The sequence below is a fragment of the Tympanuchus pallidicinctus genome, unplaced genomic scaffold (genome assembly GCF_026119805.1).
Source record: "Tympanuchus pallidicinctus isolate F22 unplaced genomic scaffold, pur_lepc_1.0 scaffold13, whole genome shotgun sequence".
Taxonomy (NCBI): Eukaryota; Metazoa; Chordata; class Aves; order Galliformes; family Phasianidae; genus Tympanuchus; species Tympanuchus pallidicinctus.
In genome coordinates, this window is record NW_026294648.1 from 18,096,321 (window position 1) to 18,110,588 (window position 14,268).

At 55.4% G+C, this 14,268-nt stretch overlaps 1 long non-coding RNA gene across 1 annotated transcript; it reads left to right on the forward strand.

The window, feature by feature from the left end:
* Window positions 1-1,169: 1,169 nt before the first annotated feature.
* On the forward strand, window positions 1,170-6,317 carry LOC128076086 (uncharacterized). The gene is made up of 4 exons (XR_008204243.1): window positions 1,170-1,340; window positions 2,194-2,444; window positions 3,372-3,492; window positions 6,153-6,317. It is a non-coding gene; the product is annotated as an uncharacterized LOC128076086 (long non-coding RNA).
* Window positions 6,318-14,268: the final 7,951 nt, after the last annotated feature.

Below are 14,268 nucleotides of genomic sequence, written 5' to 3' on the forward strand. Positions count from 1 at the left end.
TCCCCCCGGCTCTGCCCGACGCTGCCAGGGGCTGCTGGCACTCTCTCGGAGAGGACGGTGGTGCAGCAGATGCTGGGACTCAGTGTGCCTTGGGGCCATCTGCCTCCGTGCCCGTCCTCACCACGGCTCCCAGCTGTTCTGGCCCGGCCCTCGGCTGCCGTGTGAAGGAATGTTAATAAGTGCCGAAATGAGAGAATAAAAATATAATTGTTCCCCTCTCCAGCGCACGTCGGCTGCTGAGCTGATGTAAGGGTTCCTTTGTGCAGGGCCGGGAGCTCTGCTGTCCCCGTGCTCGGCGGCGCTGTGCCTGGTAATTGCAGGTGTGCCCCGCTCCGGAGATGGAAATTGGAAGCAGCCGTAGGGCTGGCGGGGTGTGCAGAGGTCCCAGAGTCCTGGAACCACCTCCATTGCTTCAGGCCTGGCTGTTCTCCTCCACAGGTGCCCGTGGGACACAGCTCTCCCCATGGAGCTCAGCGCAGCCCCGGCTCCCTCAGCGTCCCCTCCACAGCCAGCGCAGGGCTGTGATTTACTGCTGCCTCGTTGGCGCTCGCAGTGCTGCCCATGCCCCTTCCCTGCAGCCACTTTAATGACCTACTTCTAATCCGGGGACTGGGATAAATTAGAGACAGAAAGGGCCCAGGAGAGGTTTTGTTTGGCATTTCTGTTTGTTTTTTTTTCCTTTCTTTTTCTTTCTTCCCTCTATTCCAGCTTTGTGCATTACATCTGGGAGCCCCCTCTGCTCTTGGGGACGTTTTAAACCCCACTCCTTGAAAGACTCCCCCAGAACAGCTCCTCTGCCACTCTCTTTATTGCGGTGATTAAACTTCTCTCCCCACCCTGTATCTAATCCAGCTGCAGAGCTGAAGAGATTCTTGGCAGGAGACTGAAGGCAGAAACAATGCTTCAAGTGGAGGAGGGGGGCCAGGGGCCAGAGCTCTTCCTAAAGCCCCAGAGAGCTGTGGGGCTTCATTAAAAGGATTTTTGCAGCCTGTGGTCAGAAAACCCTTCGACTTTGTTGCTGTAGAGTGCATTGCTGTCACCTGTTTTGCCTTAGCAAATGAACTGGAGCACTCGGTGCCCAGCACCTGGGCTCTGCTGGGCTTGGATGGGCGCAGTGCCCTCAGCTGTGCTGGGCAGAGCTCTGCTGCTGCTGCCAAGTGCTGGGGGTACAAAGAGGGGGGTTAAAAGCAGCCAACATCCTCATCTCCAGGCTCCTGCCTTTGCAGGATGCTGAGAGGTGCCCATCGTGGTGGGATGCTGCTGGGTATGGGTGGCAGAGCTGGGGATGTGCTGAGCCTTCCATGCAACTGAATGGCAGCCGGAGGACCGAGGAGCAGGAGGTGGGCAGGGAAAACAGCGCAGGGTGAAAGGCAGGGAGCCTGGTTAATTGCTGTGGTGTGAGCACTCCCAGGCTCTCCTGCACTGTTCTGTGGGTGCTGCTTCTGAAAGCTGATGCAGGCGGTGTGTGTGGTGGGGCAGTGAGGTGCCCTGGGAGCCCTTCTCGTGGCTCCTGCGTGTTTGTGCGGCATCCCACACTCCTTCCTGCAGCACTGAGGAGGAGGGGATGCAGGGAGGGAGGGTGTGAGGGCATCTGTAATGCTGGGGAGGTGAGGCTGCCTGGGGCGAGGGGTGAGAGCCGGCCCTGTGCAGGAATGGATGTGAGAAAAGCTCTGTGCTTTGGGTGGGGAATCACCGGGGGATTAAAGGTTTAATAAGATCAGAGGGACAAAGCAATAATTAGCCTAAATTATGCTGTAATTTAGGAAATTAAAAACAAAGCCTCTAATGCTGGAGTAATAACTCTGCCAGTGAACAGGGGATGGCCAAGGGGGGATGTGGCCATTTCTGGGGGGGTGGGGGGGGGGAAGGGGAGACGTGGGGGAGCAGCTGGAGGCTGAACCCAGAGGGCAGTGGGGGTGGCTGGGGGTGGCCAAAACCGTGGTGTTGGGTGCTGCTGTGGCTCCCAGGGCCGGGGTGGGGCTTCAGCACTGAGCAGCAGTGTGCCTGGGGAGAGAAGCAGCGGAGACCCCGCGGCTCAGCTCATTACAATAACATCAAGATTAAATGGGCTATAGAAACATCTGTCCTAAAGCTCCTTAAAGGATCTGAACAGATGTAACAAAAATAGATTTACATTTAATATATTAAGTTTTTCCTCCCTTAACGTTTAGATCATTTGTTCTTTTCTAATAGCTCTCCATCTCTGCCTGGGTGTCCCCAGCTACCACCGCTGCTCTGCTAGCACAGACCCCAATTCTGCTGCGTGGTCACGGAGAAAACGCCTGTTCCGTGGAGCTGGGGGAGCAGAACTGGCTGCTGTGGGTACATTTGCATTTGGCTCAGTTGCCCAGTTGCAAATCAGGGAAGTGTGAAGAGAAGAAGTAGGGCAGAGCGATGCTCAGAGCGGCTGCTGACCCGGCCCTGCTCAGGCTGTGCTGCTGGAGGTGGGTGCCTGTGGGCACAGCTGCTGATCCCAAGCCCTGTGCAGGCAGAGCTGGCTGGGAGCTCCCAGCAGGATCTGCTCCAGGGTGAGGGTGGTGCTGGGGCTGTGGTGATGTCAGCTGTGAGCGTTGGTCCTGGTACCCAGACAGGAGGGTGGGGGGAGATGGTGGACCTTATTTGCCCTGCAAATGGACAGGGAGCAGTTTGCTCAGCCTGGCCACATGGAGGTTGGGAGAGGGTTTAATGACTCCTAAGAAACAAATTTAGAGGAGTGATTGCCAGGGAGGGAGATAAACTATTTACGTTACGTGATGATGCCAGCTCTAGATCAAATGGTTGTCAAGTAGCTGTGCATGCGTGCAGGCTGGTATCAGAATAGGGTTCCTGAACTGTCAAGCAGTGCAGGTCCAGAGCAGCCTTGGGAAGAGTTGGGAGCTGTGTGTGGGGCTGCTTGCTTGGCCAAAATGCTGCTTTCCTCCTTGGAGGCTGCTCCAGCACATGGCTGCAAGGAGTGAAGCATCAGGCTGGGTCCTGGTGCTGCCTTCATTCAGCTCTCCATTTCCCTCACCCCTCCTCGTGGCTCCAATGCCAAGCAGGATGTTTTTGTTTTCCTTTGGGTTCCTGTGTTTGTGTTTTTGTTCTGTTTGGGGCTCTCTGCTGGTATCCCTGCAGTCCCGAGGCCTGTATTTGCAATGTGTTATTTGGGTCTGTGTTAGCTATGGTGCTAGAGGGCTTGGTCACAGGGAAGCCATGGAACAGCATCCATTAGATGCTCTCTTTCCTTCGTTATCTGGCCTGCATTTTTTCCATTCTTCCTTTTGTCTCTTCCTTCCCCCATCCCTGTTCTCTCCAGCCTTCCCCTTATCTGTTGTTCCACTTCCTCCCTGGAGGAGATAATCCTGCTCAGATGTCCCATGCATCCATCACAGGCTCAGGAGCTCTCTGAGGCCCTTTGCTGGGACTTCTCTTCTGCTGAAGGATCTGCTGAGCAAATTGCTTAGATGGGAAATGAGCACCTGGCCTCATTAACAGTGCCACATCCGAGAGATGGTAATTATCTGCCTGCGAGGGAATGGGGCATCAGACCAGCCGAGAGGTGGAGGTGGCACTGTTGGTGTGAGCTCCTGCAAAGTCATCAGTCTGGGGGTCAGCTGGGCAGGGTTGGGTGGATGCAGCACCCAGTGAGAGGGGCTGTGGGGACTGATGCTGTGTGCTGGGGACAGTCCCTTCATCACACTGCTGGCTGCACCCAAAGCATTCCTAGCAGCAGGGCAAACCCTGTGCAGGTGAAGCAGGAGGAGGCTTCCATCTCTCGTGGCTGCTTGCAGTCATCGGGGTTTTCTGCTGAGAGTTTTTGTGTCCTCGACAGCAGGTGCTATCAGGCTGCTGGGCTGGGCAGGGGCTGCGTGTCCCCTCCTGCTCCTAAATGGAGGGTTTCGGAAGCATTTCACGTGGATGGGCTCTGTGGCTTTCCATGAGCCCAGGGACAGAAGCAGCATACTGCTGTCAGGCTCAGGGCCGGGTCCCCAGCCCACGTTTGACCCCCAAATACCCCTCTGCTGCAGAAGCCCACCCACTGCATCCTGCATCTCTGCTCCCTGAGTCTATGCTCACAGCTCTGTCTCCGTTTCCTCATGATTTTGGGCACAGGCAGCCGTGCTCTGAGTGCACCCACGTCCAGCTGGACCCTGGTGAGAACTTGGAGACTGCTGGGTAACTTTAACCAGATCTGACAGCTCTCCCAGGCACGTCATTCCAGCAAGTTTCCAATGAGACAGATGCAAAGCAGTGAGGCAGCAGTTTGGGGTCAGCAGCAGATGCAAGGTCTGGGGGGTGGGGAGCCCCATTCTGGGTACCTGGCTGGGGTGGGAGAGATACTCTGTGCTTGCATAAAGCACCGGGCTGCTATAAAGGCTTGCAGATGGCAGAGCCGCCAAGCCTGGCTGTTTTCACCAGGAGAGATCCCTGGTTTCCCAATAGGAAGCCCATCTGAGCTCCTGCCCTGTCCCACTGTTGCCACGGCTCCATCTCTCTTTCTGCCTTATTTCTCATTACATCAAAATGATCTCAGCCCTTCCTCCCCTGCGGGTGCGTGGGGTGTCTGTAGCGTGATGCCCGCGGTGGATAATCTCCCAGCTTTCACATGTGGAGTGGGAATTGGGTCACTGAGCGCGGTGGGGGCTGTGGCTCAGGGCCGCTTCCTCTGAGTCAGGGCTGATTCAGCATTGCCGGCTGCTGCCAGCTCCGTCTGCTGGGCATCGCCTCTTCCATGGAAACATGGGGGGTTTGGGTAATGGCAGCCATTTAAAGCAAGGAGCCCAGCTTCAGAATGGAGAGATGGCTCTCAGGGTGGTGACGGCATTCAGCCACGTCCTGGGGGTACCGGGCAGCTCTGTTCCTGCTGTGCTCAGGGCACGCTGCTCTCAGCAAGGGGCAGGTCTGCTCCTCACAGCAGTGCTCTGCTGGCGTGTCACAGCGCAGGGATGGCCCTCCTGCCCTCTCCGTGCCTGCTGCACTGCCCCAGGTATGGCATCGTGGTGATGGGGCACTGCAAACAAGCGCTCTGCTTGCAACCAAACCTCGCTTCAAAGGGTTACCCCTGCTGTCTGTAACAGTTCTAAATCCATCACTGGGAGATTAAATTCTAAAGGGATTTTGGCTTTCAGTATAAACAGCGGATTCTTAAGTACCTCTTCATTTTCTGCGTTTGTGAAAGACACAGAAAGGCCTAAAATCCTCTGAAATCCCTGAGCGTTATTGCAGCCCTGGGCGAAGTGGGGCTGAGCAGCGCTGCGCTCTGCACTGATCTCAATAGATGGATGGGTGGGTGCTGTGCTTGCTTCGTGCCTGCTGCAGCCACCACTGCTCCTGATTGTGTCACCTTGATCTGTGCGTGTCCTGAAGGGGTGCACAGGAGCTCTGTAGCTGTGCTGTGTGCGTGCACCTTTCTGCTCCCTTTTGCAGTAGGCCCCCACCTGCAGCTCTGCACTGGGTGCTCCCTGTGCCCGATGCTCAGTGCAGGCTGTGGTGATGGGGCTGAATTTCCTGATGCACCACATCGCGATAGGAGAGCTGGAAGGTCCCCAGCTCCCTGGGGGCACAGACACGTTGCAAATACCAGCAGCATTACAGCTGCAGATGGGCGTTGTGCGTCTGGAGCGGAGAGGAGAAAGGAGCTGGGAATGAACCTGTGGGGGAATAGGATGGATGTAGGGCGGGCAGGGATGGGGCTGAGCTCCTGCGCCTGTGGGCTGTTGCCATTCCCATGAGCTGTGTGCTTTTCCTGGCAGTCCCAGCTGGGAGTGGTGATGCCCGAAACAGACTTTTGTCACACCTCTGTCCTGACTCTTTGCCTTCATGTGGGTGCTGACCTGGAACAGGACCCCAGCTCTGGGTGTGCCACCGCTTGGTGACTGCACTGCTGCTGGCTTTCGTCTCCTCCTCCCCCTGCTGCTCTCTTTGGGTTGGGGCTTGAAGGTTTTGGGGTTCCCCATCCTGCAGCATCCTCATATGCCAGACGTCGCCCCTGGGTGAGGAGTGCCTGGCCCTGTCTGAGTCACCCCTCTGCCACCCAGCGATGGGTGCTGACGTCAGCCACTTGGCTCTTCTTACTTTCGCTGTGGATCCTCCAATAACAGAATCCAGCCCGCGGGCTGTGGGGATGCCCTTCCATTTTGGGGTTTTCTCCTCACCCACTGTTCCCTCCCCAGAGCCATTGCTTCTGCCATGTGGTTCCATGGGTGTCTTTGCAACACTGGGGCTCGTGGCAGCGAGGGGTCAGTGGAAATGCTGTTCTGAAGGTAATTTTTATTTAAAAAAATACCCACAACAACACAAAAAAGCGATGCACTTCTGTATGCAAATAACCCCACCAGTGGAAGAGGAACAACCCGCGTGCTACCGTGAGCTCTGATCTCGTTCCCCCTCCAGTAGCTCATTCTGCATATTTGCTCTGCAGCCAGCCACGGAGAGCTGCTGGGTCATGTAAGATCCTGCCCAATGCGGGGGGCCCAGGCAGCGGTGCCCCCAGGCTGACTTCCCCAGACACCCCGGCTCCGTGCAGGGCACACCCCGAGTTTTGGTAATGCAGTGCAGGAGAAGGGGCTGTGCTGCGTGGTGGGAGCTGCAGAGCTGCTGAGCACAGAATGCGCTGAAGTCGGGTCCTGGCATCGTGGTGGTGGGAAAGCAGAGCCTCTCTGAGTGATGGTGGGCCCGCATTGCTGTCCCTTTGCGCTGCACTGGGGACGAAATAAGGCTAAAGCAGCAACCCCAGGGCTGGGAGCAACAGAAATAGCTACGGGAAATGGCAGGAGCTGTTTGCAATCAGCCTGCGCTGGAGCCATGCGCTCTGAGCGTATTCTGGGCAATTAAGGAGAGTGGAGAAATTAGTAAAGAATCGGCGTCTGTTTGTGAACAATTCCCGAGCTGCAAGAAAGAAAAAAAGGGCAAAACGCTGTGAAGAAATGGTTTGCTATAAATAGTTGGCCCGGCTCGAGGAGGAGCGACAAACACAGGCGGAGAAAGCGGGGACAGCGCATCACCAAATGTACTTTGTTCATTTATTTGACAAGTGTAGCTAAGTTTGAATTATTGATGATTATGTTTGCGATGCTCCAGCACATGCTGTGAGGAGCACAGCCGTTACTGCTGGTAACCCCAGCCCTGTGTGACCCGATGGGGATGTGCTGCTCTCCATGTGGTTCCGGAGCGCAGGGCGGAGCGGGGCCCACTGCGAGCAGCCCAGGTGAGGAACCGTGTTGTTTGAAAGTCCCGAATTGTGAACCTGACAATACGCCTCTAATCTTTGTCACTTCACATGCCAAATCCCAGAAGTGCTGAATTATTAAGTCTAAAGTTCCAAAATAAACTCTCACTCAGAAGATTATTTCCATATCATTTGAAATTTCCTGCTCTAATAACTCCTGCGCTCTGCCTGTCTCTTTGCCCTAATCCTGTTCCGAGGGCTGAGCGCAGCCCCTGGGGTGGGCTCACCTTCCCCAGCTCCCAGATCAGCCTCTGTCTCCCAAACTGCTGACGGCTTAATTATTGCACGGGGTAATTAGCGCGAGGAACCAGACTGAGTCCTCTCCAAACTCATTTCACTGAGGAAATCAATCCGATTCCTCCCAAAGGGCTCAGCTGCCAAACTTAATTCCAAATAATTTAACAGAGAAGTTCTCTAATATTTCAAAGGGGGTAAACACGGGGAGACCGCGGGCAGCCCGGGGCGCTTTGCAAACATCCCACGCTCGCGCTGCGTTGCACGGGCTGCTGCCAGCACCCGGCTGCGCTGCTCACCCTCCTGCAGCCCCAGTCCCTTCTGGGGTCCTGGTGGCTCAATCCCTTCCACTGCAGGGGCAGCTCTGGGACATCTCTGGGGCAGTTCAGGTGCAGTTTTAAGGCGCTGGGGCAGCGTGATGCTTGCAAGCAGGAGCAGGCAGGAGGACCGCAGCACGGGATGTGTGGGTGGGCACGGGGAGGGATTGGACCCAGACGGGGCTATTTTTTGCCATGAAAAGGAAAACCACGCCTTTGCTCCCTGGATTATATATATGTATGCTTTTCCCCCTGCAGTAACTGGAGAATAGAAATAAAATACTGAATTATTAACTCTAATTACCCCCAGAATTACTTCAATAACAGTGCAATTTCACAGACGGCTGCTGCGAAGACAATGTGCAGGGATAAAAGGAGGCAGAGAATCCACTTCCACCACAGGAATGTTTGCAATTTATTATTTTCACATTAGCCCTTTTAATTTTTTTTTCTTTTCTTCCCAGTTTCCTCATCTTTTCCTTAACAATGGTCAGACTTCAAATGCCCCCAAGCATTACCCTGCTCGTGAGTGGCTGCATCTCCGGAGCATCCCAACCCCTGTGGGCTGTGCTGGGATCCATGCAGGAGCTCCCATGGGAGCAGCAAAATGCTCCTGCAGCCCCACAGCCCCCACTGCATGGCCCGTGCCATAGGGCCCATGACACAGGGCAGTGCTCCTGAGCACAGCTCTGTCTTCTCTGTGCTCCCCTGCAAACCCAGAGCTGATCTCTAGAGAGGTTCAGTGTCGTTTTGTGTGCAGTGTATTGGTGCTAAGGTTACTCCATGCCCTCTGCTCTGCGCATGTGTAGACGGTTTTCTTTTTCTTGCCTTCCTATATGTGCACATTCTCTGTGAAGTTTTACAATGAGGGCTTTGGGAACCACTTTCCTGTTGCAGGGAGGAGAAATGCTGCAGCCCCACAGCTCCGGTGGGATTCTCACCCCAAAGGAGGACACCTTGGATTTCCCAGGTTGCATTCCCCAGTGTGTTCTATGAGCAGCTGGGGGTCAGGTCCCTTTTGGGATGGCTGCAAGTTGGTGCTCCCCACTGTGAGGATTCCTGGGGGTTCGTCCCCAGCACTGTGCTCTGCTGCACTGTACCTGAGCTGCAGCTCAGGTCCGTGTCCTGCAGCTTCTCACAAGCATTAAATCAAAGGGGGCTCCTATGAGAAGGGTGGGGGGGAAGGGGAAGAGAGGGGGAAAAATGCACTTTACACTGGAATGTGACCAGCCTGGGTAACTCAAACCAGAAGGCAGCCAGTGGCAAGCATGCAGCTGGCAAGCGGCTCACAGAGCTGGCATGGCTGTGGAACTGACCTGCCAAGAGCCTCTCAGTGCTGGGTGAAAGAAATAGGAAACCCAAACCGAAGAACGTGCTGACTTGGAGAGCAGCATCCCTCTCCTCTTCCTGCTCAGTGTCGGCTGGGGGCTCCTCTTTGCTTCCATGCAAGGAGAAATTGCAGTGTGTGTCCTGGAGGGGTGGCTGTAAAGCTGGATGCTAGGGATTTGGGGATGGGCTATGAATGGGTGGTGAGAACCGCAGAGGGGCTGGTGGGTTCCTCAGCCCCGAAGGTGAGGCATGGAGTGGGACCCATCCCTGCATGCCTGCCCTGAGGCACTGGAGGGCTGTCCTGGGGCTGTTGGGATCCTACAGAGTAGGTGATGAAGGCACTGCTGCTGTTCCTGCTGCCATTCATTGCTGCCCCAGTGAGTTACTCGGCTTGGCACCTCCATAGCTGCAGTTCATTTACCTCCATTGGGAACGGGCTCGCTCTATGCACCTGGCACTTTTCTCCTCCCTTTGTGACTGTTCTACTTTTCCATCTCCTGCCCTGGAGGGCTGAGGGCCCTTGGACACCTGGACAGGCACTGCACTATCACAGCTCCGGCAGCCTCTTCTGCACAGTGCTGCTTCCAGTAATGAGCAGGAACAGAGCAGGAATGGAGGAGGCACCTCCTGTCTCCTCTCTCCAGCACTGCATGGAGTGCAGCCATGGGGGACACATGTTCTGGGATCAGCAACCGGAGGGGTTGGCTTAGAGATGGGGAGGGAAATCCCCAGGCCCTGGCAGAGTGCTGCAGATGCTGCCGAAATGCTTTGAGCTCTGCACTCGAGGGCCTGCCTGTTTTGTCTCTTCTTTCTGCATGTTCCCATCACCTGCTGGCAAGAGAACCAGGAGGGACGGATGGGTACAGGAGCAGGAAGAGGAGGGTAGTTTTGTATCCTTGATGGGAGCAGGTCTCTCTCTGCCTGCATCCCCCCTTCTCAGAGATGTTTCAACTCTGATTTAACGGTCCCACACACTCCCCACTGCAGCTTCCCTGCATCCCGAGCCAGGTGCTACTTTCAGGAACAACAGGAAATCTCACTCCATTCTGCTCCTCCATCACCTTTCCCCATAGAAGAGGAAGAAAGTGTAGCAAGGAAGCAAGGAGGAGACAGCACTGGGGTGCAGGGACAGCCGGCCCACAGGGGACACAGGTGGCACGTGGGACGGCACCTTGTGCTCCTGCCATCTCCTGGCTGCATTTCAGCCCCCTTCAGTGTATGCCCAGAGCTCAGAGCCACCGCTCTGCCTTCCCTCACGCCCTGCCAGCCTCACTCCAGCATCCCGTCACACTAGGAAACCATTCTGCCTGATAATGCACTAAAGCGATCGTTATTTTAGCGATTGTTCTCATATTTCCCCCTCTTTGTTTTCCTGCCAGGCTTTAGGGGAAATGTAAGGAGATAAATCAGTGCTCTGAGCAGGTGTGGGAGATAGGCTTTCCCGTGCTGCTGGGAATCTGATGGATGCTTTGAAGCACTGAGCGCCAGATCCAGCAACACCTGCATGGCCCCTTGTGGGACAGGAGCTCTCTTTGCCCAGCTCTGTCACCCCAGAGCTGTTTCCCTGCAGCTCTGCCTGATGCACGACGCTGTGCACGTGCCCCTGCACGCTGACCCTGCACTATGGCACTGTCTCTGCGTGGTGTCCCTGCCCTGTGGCAGCTTGGTGGCCCCATGGCGGGTCCTGGTGGCCGTGGCTGCCCCTGATTCCTCCTGCTTTGGGTGCTGCTGTCCTGGGAAAATGCCTGTGGCTGCGCAGCACAGCCTGGGAACCGGCTGGGGGCTTTTGTGCCCTCTTGGAGTCAGCCTGCTCAATGGGAGCTTTCAGCTCTGCCTTCCCCTTCCCTTCTTACCGTGCCCTGCAGCCAAGTCAGAACCCCGTCTTTGTTTGCATTTTTCAAAATAAATCACTTTGGGGTGAATTTCTTGCTGTGGAACAATGCTGGCCGGGCACAGACCATAAGGGCTCTGTTATTGGCAGCAGGGACAGGGCGTGAGGGACGGCCCCCAGGGTGCTGGCTCTGAACTGGGAGGGACTGGGATGTGCTGGGGGAGGGGCCGGGGATGGAGAGGGGGAAGGGACCTGGGGGAGTGGGGCCCGTTCCTAAAGCACAGATAGCTTTGATAATTAGCCAGGGCTGTGAAGGGAAATGATGAAAGGTAAAGAGGATTTGTTTAAGCACGGCATGTTTTATTGCTTTCCTTTCTCAAAGTCTCTCTTTAAAGTGGTTGGAAGATTTTTGCTCTTATTTTGCCTCAGATGTTGAACTTTAATTACAGTCAATGTGGTGAAATACCTGGAATAGGAATAAATCATGCAAAAGATTTTCTCAAGGATTCACGCCATCCCCCAGCTCTCCTCACTTGGCAGCCCAGGCATAGACCCCCTTAGCCCACCAGCATTTCCTGTGAGCAAACGTAGGTACTGGCTGCACCCCCAAGAAGGACACCCTGAGCTGCTGCCCCCCCATATGGGTCATGAACCAGGCATGGGGAGAGCCCAGCAGCAAGGGGACCACAGCTCTGAGCTGCTCACTCAGAGCCAGCGAGATGCTGCAGGAGGCTGGATAGCAAGAGCCCAATTAAGATAAAATCACAGGGAATTGATTAATAATTAGCAAGTAATTAGTTATCTCTCTACCATCTGGAGGGCTGAATGTGCTTGTGAGGCATTGGCTGTCTGTGGGGTGTCCCCACCACCCGCACTGCCTGCGCTGTCCCCGTGCTTCCCCTGCCCTGTGCCCACACTGCGGCCCTGAGTCCTGCACTGCCTCTGCCCCAAGCTGCTGCCAGGGAGGCTCTGCCAGGGGCCTGGCCTTGCTTCCAAGCAATCAGAGTTATCAGAATGCATGTGCATCCTCTGCTGTAGCACAACAGAGTGGTGGGGAGGGGAGGAAGGAGAATGGCGAAGGGTTGGGATGGCGGCTCTGCAAACATCTCCCCAGCGCAATAATAATAATGAAACCATTGTGTTTCTTTGTTTATTAAGTAGAGAGGGCAGTCATGGAGAGAAAACAAAACAACAAAAGCGGGATGGGTTCCATGGAATCCTCCCATCTTCTCTCGGTATTTTAAACCCAACCGTTTCTGCCCAGAGGGTCTTCATCCACAAGACATGTCCTGCCTGTCCCACCCTCTCCATCTCGTCTCCTCCATCAGGCGAAGCTCCCACTCTCTCAGCCCTGGCTGCCCTCAGTGTGGCTCTGCTGGCTCTCAGGCTGTCTCCATGCACGTGAGCGCTGACAGCAGCCTGGGAGCACCCGGTTACAGGGAGGTGAGCCAGAAGCCAGGAGGCTGATTGCCCTCAGCTTGGGAGGGAATTGCTCTGATGAACACCGCCCGTGCAAAAAAGCTTTTCTTTCAGAGGGAGGAACAAAAGAGCTTTGAAGACAAACACCATCTGCGAACATCCGCAGGGACTGAGTTGCAGGGTGCGGGCTGTGCCCTCTGCAGCCTGCGGCTCCAGCTCTGCACTGGGAGGATGCTGAGAGCGCTGGGTCATCCCTCCCAGCCCGCCATGGGGGGCTCTGCAATGGGGGTGGACCCTCCATGGGTGTGCAGCTCCTGGGACACTGTCAGCCATTTACAGGCTGGTTTGGCCCAGTTCTGTGACCAGCGGGGAGGAGGATCCGCGGATCCGCGCCTCTGGAAAAGGGAAACAGGGGACCCCAAAATAATTGAAAGTAGCAGCAACGATCTGAGGTGGAACAAATTAATTTACTAAATATAGTATGAGCAGAATATAATGAGAGAGAGTGTGCCTGAAAGGTGGAGAGGCCTCGCCACAGCGCTGAGGTGAGAAGTGCAGTCCAGTTGAGCCGATGAAGAAAAGCAGATGGAGAAGAGCAGATGGAGAAGCACAGACAAAGAAGAGCAGGTGAAGAAGAGATCATCAGGTGACCTTGCCAGGAGCTGTATCTCCTCGCTGACTGCAAAGCCCCTTGGGGAAATGTAGTTCTTCTCCTCTGGACAGGCACCTGGAACTTGAGCATCGGCAGTCAGACCCCCAGTGCATTACATGATGTTATGGTGTGGAATACTGATAACCAAAAGTCGTAAAACCATGGCAGGCAGACTCAGTGTTGGCAGAGCTGTGCTTCTCCAGGATGGGGGGTTCAGAGCTCCCCATGTGGTTTGGAGGCTCTGCGATGGAGGAGATCCTGAAACGGGGCCAGGGAGTTTTCTTTGGCTCTCCCTGCCGCAAGAGCACGCTGGAGAACTTGAGGGCTTTGCAAGACCTTCCCGGGGCTTTGCTAACGAACCCCTCCCCGTGCCACATATTTCATCACGAAAACAGAACGAAACCACAGAAGTCCGCAGAGAGGCATTTCTACTGCTCCAGAGACAGCAAAAATGTTCACATGCAAACGCGTCTGGTTTCTGCTTCCATTCCGGAGCCCAAAGCAGCTCCATGCCTCCTATTTTCTGGTTACCAGAGCTGCCCTGGGCAGAGGCTGGAAATCTGACAGTGCGTATTGTCTTTCTTCTGGGAAAAAAACAGACGGGAGCTGCTGGGTTGTAATTCGAAGGAAATCAAAGCCCTGTCCAAGGGAAGGGGCGAGCTGTGCTGTCTCCAGCCATCTCTGCATCGTCCCTGTGTCTCTCTCATCCCATCACAGAGGCCCTGCAGACATCCCCAAGCAGGGTGCAGCAATTTTCCACTGCCACTGCCAGCGTCCCTGCAGCGAGGGCCACGTTGGCCTGTTGATTCCATGCTATGTATCCCCTGGGATCTGATGCTCCAGTTTAAGAGCGCCTTCACCGGGGGCATTCTGGCTGACATCAGCCTTCCTGAGCATCCCAGGTCCCCCTCACTGTGAAACCTCAGCATCCCTCCCCTCTCCCTTTTGCACAGTCAGCAGTACTTGCTTGCAGCCCACTCTGGAGCCTGACATCCCCTTGTGATGTCCCCCGTGGAGATGAAGGACGCTTGGGGAGTCACCAGCATCTTTCCTTGTGCTTTTGCTGAAGCAGTAATGGAAACCACGTGTGGTTGGTGTGTGCAGCCCTTGGAGGAGCACAGAGGAGGTCAGGGAAGGGCAGCTCTCAGCTCTGGGCATGAAGTGAAGCTGGTGCTCACCTGCCTCATTTCTAACCCCCACTGTGAGCAGCACTGGGATCGTGCTTCTTGCTGCTCTGCCCTCCATTTCTGCCTTGTGTAAATCCTGAGCCGTGCCAAAG